The sequence below is a fragment of the Coptis chinensis genome, chromosome 6 (assembly GCF_015680905.1).
Source record: "Coptis chinensis isolate HL-2020 chromosome 6, ASM1568090v1, whole genome shotgun sequence".
In the NCBI taxonomy this organism is placed as follows: Eukaryota; Viridiplantae; Streptophyta; class Magnoliopsida; order Ranunculales; family Ranunculaceae; genus Coptis; species Coptis chinensis.
In genome coordinates this window covers 24,500,970-24,517,151 of record NC_141461.1, presented here as the reverse complement: position 1 = coordinate 24,517,151, position 16,182 = coordinate 24,500,970, and positions in this window count along the sequence as shown.

The window sequence follows — 16,182 nt, the reverse complement described above, 5'->3', positions numbered from 1 at the left end:
CCCTTATAATGGGAAATTTAAAGCAATGTGCCAAAGCATGGTACCTCACGGAGACAAAAGGGTCCCCTCCCCTTTAGATCAATGGAGGTAGGGCAGCCCGCCAAATAGCGATTAGATCCCCTCTCCCGGACCTTGTCCCAAGAAAGAAGGAGGATCCCCCCTCACTAAAGCCGTTAGAGGAAGTGGAAATTGTAGGAGGCAGCTCACCAAACTGGTCAGGTAACTCTCATCATAAATTTTGTTATGGTAAAAGCTAACACACCATATCACATGATCTTGGGTAGGACCTAGCTGCATAGACTCCGCGCTGTTCCTAGCACCTATCACCAATGTCTAAAATTCCCTTATAATGGGAAATTTAAGACAGATTAGGTGGCTGCCAAAGCATGGTACACTCTGGAGACAAAGCAGTCCCCACTCCCTTTAGATCCAATGGAGGTAGGGCAGCCCGCCAAATAGCAGTTACAGTTAGATCCCCCTCTCCCAGACCTTGTCCCAAGAAAGAAGGAGGATCCCCCCTCACTAAAGCCGTTAGAGGAAGTGGAAATTGTAGGAGGCAGCTCACCAAAAATCCACTTTCATCGGCACCTTATTGAGTTATGAAGAGCACCAGGCTCTAATACACTTTCTCCGAGAACACAAAGATGTGTTTGCTTGGTCATTCGAAGAAATACCAGGAATTGACCCCCATATGGCATGTCACCGGCTCAATGTCCGCAGTGATGCAATAGTAGTCAAGCAGAAGCCAAGAAAAATAGGTGCTGACAGATCCAAAGCGTTAAAAGCCGAAGTTGACAAGCTAAAGGCATCTAATTTTGTTAGGGAAATCAATTTCCCCACCTGGATTTCTAATATTGTTCCAGTATGTAAGAAGAATGGGTCATGGAGAATCTGTATAGACTTTACAGATCTGAACCGCGCATGTCTAAAAGACAGTTACCCTCTGCCACAAATTGATAGATGCAACGGCTGGACATGAACTGTTATCTTTCACAAATGGGTCATCTGGCTACAACCATATCCCATTGCATGAGGAAGACCACAAGCATGTAAGTTTCACAACCGAGGATGGCCTATATTGTTATCAGGTCATGCCATTCGGACTGAAAAACGCAGGAGCCAAGTACCAACGTTTGGTAAACAAAATGTTTGAAGGGTGGATAGGCGACATTATGGAGGTGTATGTAGATGATCCCTTTATCAAAAGCCTGATACGGAGAAACCACCTCTCCCACCTGAAGCGTGCTTTTGACATTCTTCGAGAGTATCACATGAAACTCAACCCTACGAAATGTGTATTCGCTATCTCATCAAGGAAGTTTTTAGGGTTTCTGGTTACTAAAAGAGGAATTGAGGCAAACCCAGATCAGATCCGGGCACTCAAAGAAATGTTTTCCCCTAAAAACATGAAAGAGGTTCAAAATATTACAGGCAGATTAGTAGCTCTAAACAGGTTCATTTCCAAAAGTTCAAATAAGTGCAAATTTCTATTTCAATTACTGTGAAAAATACCTCATTTGCATGGATGGAAGAGTGACAAAAAGTATCCGATCAACTCAAAGCATACATGGGGGCACCACCAATCCTTTCTAAACCAGTTGAGGGAGAAGTTTTAGGTCTTTATCTCTGTTCATCTGACTATGGTATCAGTTCTGTATTGATTCGTGTGGACGAAAAGAAGGTTGAAAAACCCGTCTATTTCCTTAGCCGAAGGCTCCTACCAGCAGAAACAAGGTATCCTAAACTCAAAAGAGTCGATTTAGCCTTTGTTTTTGCAGCAGAGAAATTATGACCATACTTTCAGTCCCACACTATCAGAGTAATCACAGAGTACCAATTACGATCAGTTTTGGAAAGGCCAAACAGGTTAGGAAAGTTAGCTAAATGGTTTGTGCAACTGTCAGAGTATGATATTATCTATTGTCCCAAGAATCTCAGAGAAGGGTCAGGCACTAGCAGAATTCTTGGGAGATTTCTAGATGACCTATACTAGGTTCGATTCAATAACCCCCAGTTCAGATGATGGCATCTTGCCAGAATCTCAAAACACCCGTCCAGACCCTTGGGAGCCGAGCTCTGGATGGCGGTTGTTTGTGGATGGGTCTTCAAATGATAGAGGCGTAGTAGTTGGAGTTGTGTTAGTTACTCTTGACAACATGTGACTGGAGAAATCCATCTGATTAGGTTGGAATGCCTCTAACAATGAGGCAAAGTTTGAGGCAACCCTTGCTGGCCTCACAATGGCTCTCGACCGGGGCCTTACACACCTCATAGTTTTTAATAACTAACAACTGGTTGTGTTCCATGTTGATGGAGGATATGAAGCTAGGGATAAACGAATAGCCAAATACCTGGAACTGCTAAGGAGTCTTCAGGGTAAATTTGAGAATATTCAGTTTTATCAGCTGCCTCAGTCAGAAAATCGACATGCAGATGCTTTGGCATATGTTGCCTCAATGTTAGGCAACAACGAGTCTCGCTCCATCCCGATAGAGTTCCAAGACAAACCTAGTATCGAAGCATTCACTACTATAATAGTTTGTATTATTCCAACCACCACACCAAACTGGATGGATCCATACAAATCTTACCTCAAAGAGGGAATACTCCCGAAGGATAAGAACACAGCAAGGCATCTGCTTGCAAAGGTACCAAGATTCACCCTCATTGAAGATGATCTCTACAAGAAGTCCTTTTTGGGACCTCATCTCCGATGCCTTTCCCCATACCTCACTGAACAGGTATTGTGAGAAATTCACGAAGGAATTTGTGGCAACCACGCTGGGGGCAGAACACTAGCTCTCAAGATCCTAAGGCAAGGATACTTTTGGCCTTATATGCAAAAGGATGCACAAGGTTTTGCCCTCAAATGTGAAAAGTGTCAACGATACGCCCACTTATCCATGCTCCAGCCACATAACTGCACTTGTTGGCCAGCCCGTGGCCATTTGCACAGTGGGGAACTGACATTGTGGGACCATTGCCACTTACTTTTGGCAATGTCAGATTCTTACTGGTCGCGACAGATTACTTTACCAAGTGGATAGAAGCAGTTCCCCTTGTCATCATTTAGGAACAGGACTTTAGAAAGTTCATTTGGAACAACATCGTCTGCAGGTTTGGCATACCTAAAGTTATCATCTCAGATAAAGTGCAACAGTTCACTGGCGGGTTGGTCGCTGAACTCTGTAAGGAGTTTCACATTACCCATATGTTCTCAACTTTAAGGTATCCATAAGGCAATGGCCAGGCCGAAGCCTCCAATAGGGTTATTTTTGATAACATGAAGCGCAAGTTAGATGACGCAAAAGGTGTATGGGTCGAGGAACTACTTAAGGTCCTATGGACATACCGAACTACACCTAGAGCAACTGGTGAATCACCATTTTCACTGACCTATGGAACTGAAGTTGTCATACCTCCCGAACTGGTAGCTCCCACTCAGAAGTCGAATGTTGTGCACACCCTGGACAATGAGGAATTATTATGCAGAGAAATAGATATCCTCGATGAAAAATGAGAAGGTGTTGCACTGCGCTTGGCTGCCAATCAGTAGATTCTAAAAAGATCATACGACAAAAGAGTCCAAATTCGATCTTTCAAATCTAGCGATCTGGTCCTGCACGAGATCCCAGAGCTTAACGGCAAGCTTGGGCTCAACTAGGAAGGACCATACATCATCGACAAGGATGGCCAAACTGGCTTTTACTACCTGCGTACTGTTGAGGGGGACATTCTTGTCGAACAATGGAACGCTCAACACCTTTAAAAGTACTATCAGTAATTTGTTAATTCATGCTTCTTTATGCATTGTTTATTATCTCCGGTCATCTATAAAATTCCTCACCTTGCAATCGAATTTATTCCTTGCGTCAATTCTTTATTTATTATCCACCATGGACTAAGCCTTTAGGGAGTTATCTTCTCACTATCTGTTCAAGAATATTGTATGCCAATTTGCTTTAGAACCAGTGATACTGAGTTTGGGGAAATTGAACTGTATGCCAGTTCCTTTCTCATCCCCATGCAGCCTGAACTGTACGCCAGTTTTTTCAAACTGCGATTATCCTTGATGAGTTAAGCCTTTAGGGAATCTAACCACACTAACTATTCAGTAAACTGTATGCTAGTTTGATTGGGAACAAGAGATAGTGTTCTTGGGAGCCCGAACTGTATGCCAGTTCTTGGAGCTCTCATAACATCACACATGGGAGTTGCTGGGAAGATCTGGGTTAGACCCAGATCCTAGCACACAATCATTAGACTGGAATTACATTGGCATGATGGCACTGAGGAAGACTTCCCCACTGTTGTTCTGGCGATAACCTATTTATTTTTTTTAATAAATAGGACCTATCGTTATTAAACACAGTGTTGTGCTCAAGGCACAAAGTTACTTTCGCAAAGACACATGGCTCCTCAGGGCACTGCGTCTCTATTACGATCGAACTTTCAATTACAGTTAACTTAAATGACTCCCATGATATTGATAAATGTAAAAACAATAGTTTTACCTACTCTTAACTAGGTATGCTATGAATAAGTAAAACTAAATACTATTTTATGCTATATGATCAAAGTTCTACTCTCGTTATTGTTCAATATGTGGAGTAGAGAATTCGTTCCACTCCTAGCTCGTTTAGATGTAACGTTTCCTAGTTTAATTAATTCTAACAAAAACAATGAGAGTAACGTAATGAAATTATGCTAAGACGGTGATTTAACTAATTTAGATGTTATGATTTAAACTACGGAAATTCAATACTAAGATGTGAATATGGGAAGGAATTAGGGGGATTTGATTCTACCTTGAATTCAACTTAATAAACTAGCATAGATTTGTTGTAATCCTAATCTTTATGTTTTTACATAAAGATTTGGTCTTTCTATTCCCTAATTATTCATGACAATCTCTGCAAACTAATAATTAGCATGTGAGGCAATTTAAACCCATTCTCATGGGGAATTAATTACCTTCTAAAGTGGAATATATTATTACAACTACTTTTATACTAACACAATCAAGTTTTCATCAAAGCTTCCTTAAACCCCTCTAATGGAGGTTTTAGCTTCGATTCATCAAACTATCATTAATAAATGAATAAGAAGAAGACATCTTGAAGAAATGTAAAATTACTTTATTTAATCTAATGAAAAAAAGTCTAATGATTCAAAACTGTATTAAAAACTAAGTACTGACTAATTAATTAAGTCTAATCTATATTATCAATCTAATCTAGGAGAGTTTTAGAGCTTGGCCTTAGTCCTATTTATCTAGAAGGCTTGGCACTGAGGAAGACTTCCCTACTGTTGTTCTGACGATAACCTATTTATTTTTTAATAAATAGGACCTATCGTTATTAAACACAGTGTTGTGCTCAAGGCACAAAGTTACTTTCGCAAAGACACATGGCTCCTCAGGGCACTGCGTCTCTATTACGATCGAACTTTCAACTACAGTTAACTTGAACGACTCCTATGATATCCTTATCAGATTCTGGGTATGACTTATTTTAACCTGTTTAGCCTACTAAGGTCACCTATTGTGTTGTTCCAAATGAACTTTGGGGGCATCAGGGGTAGAATATGCATAGTAGTACATGTCATTATATATTATATAACATAAAATAGTTTAAATACATGTAGAAACTAGAAGAGCTGCAGAGCTCAGTAAGTAAATAGTATGTGAGCTAAATGGCTCAATATTACAAACCTGGAGAATAATTGTTTCAAAATAATTATTTTCTAATTCATAAACTGAAAAGCTAAGTCTCTACTTAGCCAGTTGAGCAGGGGTATAATCAAACTTCGGTTCAGCATCGGTACTTGCTGCTGCTCTGTCACTAAAAACTCTTAGACCACTCTCAAGAACTGACTGTATGGTTGGACTAGGGATGTCCAAATGGGTACCCGAACCTGACTTTTTGGGTTTTGAACGGGGATCGGGTTATCCGAACCTGGACTGATTTTCAGCGGGTCGAGTTCAGAGTCGGGTATTTTATTGAGAAGTATGACCAAATCCTACCCTAACCTAATATTTTGAGTACCCATCGAGCTCGGGTTCAGGTAGGATAAAGCCCGGTATAACTATAAATGAAGAAAGAAGACAATAAGAAACTTTATTTGAAATATATATCTACATTTTATTCCTTCTTCGGCTATCCACCAATCCTTCAAACAAAATAAAACTTCTAATGAACTTGAAAGTAATTATCACCTATACTCGAACATAATTATTTGATATGATTTAAAAATAGATGGACTCGGAATGAACTATAAACACATGATCACGTGCAATTACTGAAAAAATTGGAAATCCGGACATAAATTTTTTCATAATCCAATATATTAAATAACTCATCATTGTAAACATGAATGAGATCATAATCCAAATATTTATCTAACTCATTATTTTATATGAGATTAGTAGTATGCAATTGAAACCGGATTTGGGGTTCGATTTCGGTACGGATTTGGTTTTGGGTTTTTTAGCCCTTTTAACGGGTTTAGGTCTAAATTATCGGGTTGGGCTCGAGTCGGTCTGGGTTTAGAGTGGGACCAAACCCTACCCTATGTATTTCGGTTTGGGTTTGGGTTTTGCCGAGTTCAGGTAGGGTTCGAAGTGGGTATTTTGTTCGGGTTTTGGGCGGGTTTCGGGTTTCAGGCAAGATGGACATCCCTAGGTTGGACTGACTAGAACAGTTGGAGGCTGAACAGAACACTCACTTGAAACTAGCACTGGCAAAAAAGGAAGCTGAATGGGAGGCATGCCATCATCGGTGTCTTCTTCAGAAAAGGAGGAAGCATCGGGCATAAGTTCATTCTAAATTGCTGAGATGCTAGTATTCAGATCAGGAAATAAGATGAAAGGGTTGGTAACCCACCCTTGATCATCCAACTAAGAAACATACCCAATAGCCTCAATAGCCTCCTCAAACTTAGTTTGTTTGGCTACATTGAAGGACTTTTCAGAAACATCAAGTACTCTCAGAGCAAAGCGAATGACATTTTTAGCTAACCTCTTCTTTACCTCCTGGACCACCTTGGAATAGAACTCAAAGGTCTCTGCTAAGAGATCACCCGCTTTCTCTTCGGAATGTAGACGCTTCTCTTTGAGAGCCCTCTCATAGCCTGCCATGACTTCATTAGCGTGAGTAATGGCTTGGCTAAGGGTTCTCATTTCAGTATTCTTACGGTGGAGTTCCCCCTGAACTTGGTCATTTTTTGCTTACAGAGTAGTGAATTGAGAACATAGTTCCAAGAATTTCACTCTCCAAGAAGCAGCCTCGACAGCTCCCATTTGGGCTTTGTCTAGAGAACTTTAGAAGTCAGCATTAGTCTCCTTCAGGTTCTTGAAACCAGTGTCTGACTTCTTCTCTCTGGCCAAAAGCTGGTCAACCTGGGTCTGCAGCTCCTCAGCTCTTTTTCAGCAGCTTCCTTCTCCCAGACCAGCTTACCTGTTGCCATGTCATGGGCAGCGGTACTGGATGAGGTCGCAAAGATTAGTTCTTTCATGGCCAAAAAAGTATTCACTAACTGAAAAATAATATAGAATGTGTAAGTAACACAATGAGAAAAATGGAACATTGAACGAGAAGAAAGTCTTACCTTGGCAAGATGAACAGTAGATCGGTGGAAGGACAGATCCAGACTACCAGCCATATTGGCTTCGACTTTATCAATAGGAAGTTGCGCAGCTTCCAGAACTCCAAGCGCGATATCAACATCATTAACAGAGTGTTTGTTGGTAACAGAAAGTTCATTAATTCGACCCCAATGCCTCATCTCCCTTTCAGGAGAATCTGGAGATTGTGGTGAGAAAGGAATGTCATCACTCGCCCTCCTCCTATCGCCAAATCGAGGAGGGGGGCGAGCAACAGTTACAACAGTTATCTCAATAATGCCCTTCCCCTTTTGATTCTCGGGGAGGGAAGGATCAATAATAGTCAAAGGTACAAAGTCATCACCCTGTTCATAACCTATAGAAAGATCTTGAACTGGTGGGGGTACAGCTACCTTCTCCAAAGATTTACCAGAAGGAGGAATACTCACAGGGACCTTAAAAAGTGTTACTTCATTCACAGTCAGAGGCCAAAATTTCATTGTCTTACCAGATGGGGCAACATCAGAAGCAAGAGTAGGATCAGCTCTCTTCACCTTAGAATGGTTGGACGCACATATTTCCCTTTTAAAATTGCTTGCAGCCAGAAGTTTGTAAGGAAGTGAGAGCCCCTCCCGCCAGTGATTACACAATCATCACTTACAGTAGGCTCCTGAACTGAACCCGATGTCGCAGTATCACTGGAGGGTGCCATAGAACTCTTCTCTTTACCGTTTCCTCTTCTTTCCTGAACTGGAGGAAGAAGAAGTCCAGCATCCTGATCCACAGGAAGAGGAAGTACTATGGGCCCAGAATTCACATTGTTTATCCCAAAAGGGGAAAAGCCGGGGCAAGTTCCAGTAGTACTTCAGCAGGCATGTTGAAGTATTCAAAAAGACAGATGGGATCAGGAACTATCACCCAAGGCATCTTTTGTTCCTTGGGGATCTTCTTGATGAAGTCCGCCGTAGCAGGATCAGTGGCAGTTAATTGATTCCAGGGGGAAAAGTCATCTAAGGAATAATAGCAAAGAAATTAAGTCGGAAGACTCCTACAATGATTGCAAAATTCGTGCGAAAATAGACTTACTGGTTGGAGCATGAGTGTGTTTTCTGGGAACAGGAATTCCCACTGGCTCACCATCACCATCAGCATCCGAACATCCCATGTATCACCCAACACACAAAAGTGGTGATCAGCCCAACCCTCGTCACTCTGCTTCCCCTTGAAAAAGACAATCGGAGAGTTCTTATCTCGAGTCATGTGATAGTAGTAAGACTGGTCCCTAATGCGGCGGACCTCATAGAAATATCCAAATACCCAACGATTCAGAATTAATCCATATTTCTTGGCCAATATGGAAAAGTACATGACAGTTCTGTAGAACAGGGGTGCAGCTTGACCAAGAGCAAGATTGAAGTGAATCAGACATTCTCTTAACAGTGAGTGGAGGGGAAGAGTAAGTCCAGCCCTAAGTTGGCCAATGGTGATGAGCGCCACCTCCTTGTAGGCCTGTTCGTCAGATAACCTCCCCCACGCCAGCCCAATGTTGGTAAGAATGTGGAATTTCTCCCTGATCAGTTCAAGGGAAGAGAGATCCCTGAAGTTAATAAGTGACTAATTGGGGTTTATGATCAGAACATAGAGAAAGTTTGAAGTTTTTGAGGTAAACCCTAGTAGGAGAATGAGAGGTTTAGTGTGCAGAGGAAGCTGGACAAAAAGATGATACAGGTTCTCTCACCAGATCCTTTAGATACAAATAAAATGGACGGTTATGATAATCCCAAGCATTGTGTCTTTTCAGGATGAAACTGCCATCATTAGCTTTTTCGGGAAATGGCGTGTCTGTTCGAGCCGTCTTTTCAGAGCCTTAATTAGTTGGGTACGTAAGCAATTCTAGCAACTATTTAGGAAAAAGATTCTTGTGCCAAAAGAAGTGTCACTTCAAGCCCCCACGTGCTAGATGGCACGAGAGGGGGCATTGTAAGGGGGATTTCCCGTCATTGGATAGATGACACGTGTATGGGAAATAACCCAGGACTATTGATGTCCAGAATGAGACGAGGACTATCAGATCAGTTCTGTGAATAAATAATCTTGTGTTTAGCACGAGTGTTTAGTAAGCATGTGCTAGGTACGTGACTAACTGCCTCTAAGCATAACAGTTCTCCAAGTCGTTAGGAACTGACATGGACAATTCCTGAATAGAAGGAAACTAAGGCTGAGTCCAATGGCTCCCTATCCCTTTAAAAGTAGAGCTAAAGTCAACAGATTTTACTCTCTATCATTAATTTCCTCTTTATATATACAAAGGATTCTACTCTTTATCTCTATTTTACTCTATATATAGAGAGTAAAATAGAGATAGAGAGTAAAATCCTTTTATATATATACATAGAAAAATAATGATAGAGAGTAAAATATGTTGACTTTAGCTCTATTTTGTTGACTTTAGCTCTACTTTATTGACTTTAACACTACTTTTAAAGGGATAGGGAGCCATTGGACTCAGCCTAAAGAGAGCGATCTTTGATGATAAGGAAGGAATCGTGATTGCATATCTTTAAGAGTTACCTTTTAGATATAATCTTCCCATGTATAATGGGACATTATGATCAACAAGGAAACCTACCTCTAATAAGATAGGGTCTAGATTCAGACTTTCATAAGGAGAGGATTCCTAATAGGAAGGTAGAGCCCAAAGAGGAAAGGGAACTCACAAGCGATGAGGACAGCCCTAACCCTAGGACTCTCAAAGCTCTTCCTATATAAACCCGAGGGATTTGCCCTTAAGAACTACGCAAAATAGGGTTTGATTCTCTGCATAAACAAGGAGATACGTAGGCAGCTGCCAGGCGGTTCAACCCTGAACTCTAAATCATCTCATCTCTTCTCATTCAGGAAGGGAGCTCCTGAATCACATGGTATGAAGGAGGATCAGGGGATACTCAGAAAATCCCCTACAGTTCCTAAGAGCAAATCCCTATGGTTTATATAGGAAGAGCTTTGAGAGTCCTAGGGTTAGGGCTGTCCTCACCACTTATGAGTTCCTTTCCACTTTTGGACTCTACCTTCCTATTAGGAATCCTCTCCTTATGGAAGTCTGAATCTAGACCATATCTTATTAAAGGTAGGTTTCCTTGTTGATCATAATGTCCCATTGTACATAGGAATATTATATCTAAAAGGTAACTCTTAAAGATATACAATCACGATTCATTTCTTATCATCAAAGATCGCCCTCTTTCGTTTCCTTCTATTGAGGAACTGTCCATGTCAGTTCCTAACAACTTGGAGAACTGTTATGCTTAGAGGTGGTCAGTCAGGTGCCTGGCACATGCTTACTAAACACTCGTGCTAAACACGAGATTACTTATTCACCGAACTGATCCGATGGTCCTCATCTCATTCTGGACATCTATAGTCCTAGGTTATTTCCCATACACGCATCATCTATCCAATGACAGGAAATCCCCCTTACAGAGGGGATCATGGAAATCATCTGGGCTAGGTTATGAAGCATTTTGTTTTTTTGGGCCATTTGTTCCCTAAACTTTTTTTCATTGTTGGCCATTTGTTCCTTACACTTTTTTTTTTTTATTGTTGCCCATTTGTTTTGTTGAGTCGGCTACTAGTTGGGAAATTCGGTCTGGGTAGGGTGGTTATGGTTGGTATGGTGTTTGATAGTCATAGTTATTGGCGAATGGATACGATATGAGTCCTTCTTGGGATATGGCATTTGAGTGACTCTGGTTGATCTCGTATTGTGATGGGTTAGGTTGAGGCTGAATTGCTGGTTGATTGTTTTTGGTGAAACTCCATGAATAGTTTGGATAACTAGGAAACTCTTGATTGTATGGGTTACTATAAAAGTTTGATAGTTGAGGCTCATAATTATAATTATATCCTATAGTAGGCCCAAACTCTTTGTATGATGGGCACTGAGAAGCCCAATGGTAAGGACTACCACACACAACATGAGCATGGTGAAGGGCATAATAACCACATGATTGTTGGTCTACATATTGATAAGCCATATTGGTTTTAAAGATATCTTCTATGTTAATTCATATACAAAAAACTCTAACTATAAATGTCTAGATAGGCAATTATTTCTGCGTCTACAAGAAACTAATATGGCAGGCTTCTGTGTACCAGATCTTAATCTCATGCAAGTTTTAAGTCTAATAGGCAATTCCTAACGAGCATACAAAAATAGCCTGATTATTATTAGAAATATAATCCTCTTATAGTAGATTCGAGGATGTTAAAAGGTGTTACCTGGAGCGTCTTTGCTATGCGTATATAAATAACGCCTTCAACAGCCTTGAAACACGTCTACTAAAAATGTTCAAACCAACGGCTAGGCCATTTAAGAATTGAGGGAGGTTGTCCGTGTGTGCACATTCCTTAATTAGAGAACCCCAATTCTTTCAGTTTTCTAGACATCGTATAGTATGAATTTTTTTTATGCAATTACTGGAGTGGTTGGGCATACGAGTGATGTACTGTACCTGCGATGTAATATTGCAGTTAATATAAAAAAATTTAATTTAATTTAATTAAGCTAGGGTGCGCGCGCGCGTCAGAATAGGGTAAATTGGGCACGGGGCACTCTCTCTCTCTCTCTCTCTCTCTCTCTCTCTCTCTCTCTCTCTCTCTCTCTCTCTCTCTCTCTCTCTCTCTCTCTCTATATATATATATATATATATATATATATATATATATATATATATATATATATATATTTTTTTTTTAAATTTAAAGGAGGCTTGGGGCTCTAGACAGGCAAAATAAGGGTGAGGGAGAGCTCTCAAGTAGAAACAAGAAGGTGAATTTTTTTAGAGTCAGGTCACGGGAATGTAGGGAGTTGGTTTCTCAACTCGTATGCACTTAGGTAGTAGCAGAAAATTTTCGAAAATTCGTGAACAGTGAAAATAGTATAGATTTTGGAAAATAGTGAATAGTGTATTCTATTCTAAACACGCGATACATAACAAAGCAAGATGGCAGCGGTGCCATTTGATAACTAAAAAAACAGTAAATGGGATGAGGAAACAATAGATTAAAGATGAGACAAAGATATAGAGAAAGTAATAAATCCACCCAATGATTAGTTTCATGCAAGAATTGAATTATTCTTTAAAAAAAAGATCGTCTTTAGGTTTTCACGTAATGATCCAAGCTAAAGCCTCAAACTTTATCATCCTTAGCAACAACCTACATCTCTATAGTTATTATTACTAGCATGTTGGATTATTACAACCAAATCTCTTGACTTAATTATAACAATCCCTAGTTTAATTTACTATATGCTTATTTTGGAAGTCATACAATAAACTAAACTTATCGAAACACATACACAATTAAATAATTCTACTAAGCAATTTATTCCTCATTAGGGTTTATAATCACTCTCTCTAATATGGGGGATTAGCCTAATATCATTGTATTGAAACTAACTAAACAATAGAATAAATGCATAATGTAAATAAGAATTGAATAAATACTAAAACTTTTTATTGATGGGGAATTAATGGAGGCTACACTACAAAATTTAACCCTAAACTACACTAAACTATTCTAAGAAATTAGAGACTAAGGGGAGGAAGGAAGAGTTAAGTTTAGCCTTAACTCAATTTATATAGAAGAGGGTTAGGGTTACATTTTTGTGCATGAGCCAAAAAATGAGACTTTGGGCCTCTAATGTGAGCCCAAAGTCCATTAGGTTAAGTCTAAATAGGCCACAACTATTAGAAATTACTTTAGTGCCTTTTTCATCTACTTTCACATCTTTGATTGGGGCAAGGCTGGGTCCATTGGAAAATTTATTTCGAGTCGGTCATTTTGACATAAAGTAAGACCAATTCTGAGGCCCAAGTCCAAAGATATGCCCATTTGAAGTTCTATTGACTTTTCTATTCTTTTTCTACCTGAATTGATTTTGACTTCCCAGCTTTAACTTGGCTTGAAAAGACTTTTTCTTCTTGATTCTTGGGCTTTAAACATAGAATTCTTCTAGCAATCATCTTGACTCGTTTTCCATGCAAAATGGCGTCTTTAAACATATAAACAACTTCAAGACCTGAAATACATAAAAACACGTAAACAATACTAAATCTTATTTATTAGAAACATAATTGGCCTAAATGTAATACTATTAAGGGGTTTAAACTACACTTTTAGGTGATTATCACATTTCATATACATTCTTACGATATGTGGTGTCAAAGAAAATCACGTCACCAAAATATTGAAACTGTGTATGCGACCGACCATCTACCCAGAAAAAATTAATGGCCCTTGCTTCATGATCTATCTATATTGCATAAAAGAAATTAGGACCCTCTATACTTTTCTTCTTGAAAAAATTAAGCACCACGATAGCATCACCTTTCACCGGTTTCTTGTATTCTTTCGAGGGGACCAAATGGTTCCAACAATCCCTATCATCAAAACCATTTTGTATTCCACCAAGTATATCAACAACTTTATTCACAGGTACACCACCATCACGAAATGAGTCAATCAACATCTTAGCTGCAACAGACATATTTCTATTAACAGGCATATGCATCATTTTTGTCGGACTAACCAGGTTGTGATTGTGCTCGCAACTAAATTTCACCACTTTTCAGATTCCACTATTTTGCTTTGTCACCCTCATTGAAGCAAGGCACCCACATTTAACTGTATTTATGTTTCTTTTTCTCACTTCTTTCTCAGTTCCATCCACATTCTTATTTTTGCCTCCTCGATCTCTATAAACCCCAAAACGCTTGCAAGTAATTTGATAACTACTAACTTCATCCGAACGAGAAAATGATTTTTTCGAGCTTCGAATTATGGGACTAAATCCAAATGATTTTTCGTAATCTATATAGAATTGTTTTGTAGCCTCAAGAGTTTTAAAACACATTCCCAAGCATGGTGGCTTCACAATTTTGACTTCCACTTCAAACTCTGGAGGTTGAACATGCCGCAGAAGGCTCGGGTACTGCAAATAAATATGTCCACGTCAATTACATAAATAAATAAATTAAAAAAATAAATAAAATAAAAAAAAAAACTAACACGGTACAATAATACAATATTGAATTTGTTGGTAGAAATCAAAAATAAAATCGAAACATTAGCTCACCTGAACCATATTCTTCCTGCTTTCCAACGTCATCAATCAATATGGAGTCGTCCATTCCTTATTTAGTAATTAGTCTCTTCAACCCTGAACATTGCCATATTAATTTAAAACCAATTATCAGTAAGATTCACAAAAAGAAATAAAATTGTGGTAAAAAATCAATATCAATTACTTTCCATTACGATTTTGGACATAAACCTGATTTTGGAGAGCAAATAGTACTAGTTAGAGTCGCCTGATTTTGGAGTGGTGGATCCGACTGATTTTGGAGAGAGAGTCGTGGTTGAGTGGAGAAGAGAGAAGAGATAGTGGAGAATGAGGAGTTTTAGAGAAAAATTCTCAATCTAAATTTTGTTTATTTTGTTTTTTTGTTTCGGTAAATTTTTTTTCCGAAATTACCCTCCCTTATTTTCACGTGTCTGCTAATTGAAATTTGACTTTATCTGTAGGATTGGAATAGATGGAGGGATGGGATTGGTTGTGTCTAGAATGTGGCTACAGTGCCTGTGTCTCCATCCCTCGCCATATATGTGTGTGTGTGTGGTGTGTGTGTGTGTGTGTGTGTGTGTGTGTGTGTGTGTGTGTGTGTGTGTGTGTTAGAGCGTGCTTAGTGTGATCTTATTGGATCCTTACATATTTTTGCTTGGAAGAATTGAAATTAAGTGATTTAGGTTTAATATTTTACATATTTCATTTAGTTACAAATAGGTAGATGCGGGAATTGCACTGAGAGTAAATTTTACTATAACTTAAATATTTATTGTTATGGGTGTCATTATTTCTAGTCGTGTTTCTATCCACCCGATTGCTATATTAGAGATATCTTTATTTGTTTAGCTTGTTTAGTCGATATTAGTTTGGTACTCAAGTGATCTGCCATTTGTCAATCTTTCGTTTATGGGTGTATTTGGAATATGTAGGGTTATATGGTTTTGTTGAGGTTGTTCTGGTAATGTGGAGATGTATGTATATTAATTGCATTGTATAAGTCGTGTATTAGGGTTTCTGGGATGTTGTTTGTATATTTATAGTTTTCTTCTTATTCAAGGATTAATTAGTTACTTGTCTTAACTAGCATTGGTCGAGATGGTTAAGTAGCTGGTTCTAAAAATCAGTATATCTTTTAGTAGTTGAATTTATGACTGAGGTATGAGGTTTTATATTTGGTTTGGATGTATTCTTATTAAATTTTTAGGTTATGACAGGTTTTATATTTACGAAATATTGAAAATAGAGAGGAGACTCTGCTTAAATTTTTACCATAAAAGTCACGTATCTTAGGTATGAAATTGTTTGAGATTTAGGGCGTTACATCATATCCGACCTATTCTTGTCGGTATGGATCTTCTCAATGCACATTTGCTTCTCTTCGAGAACTTCTTTAATCCAATGATAACGCACAAGTATGTGCTTGAATCTAGAATGAAAACTCGGATTCTTG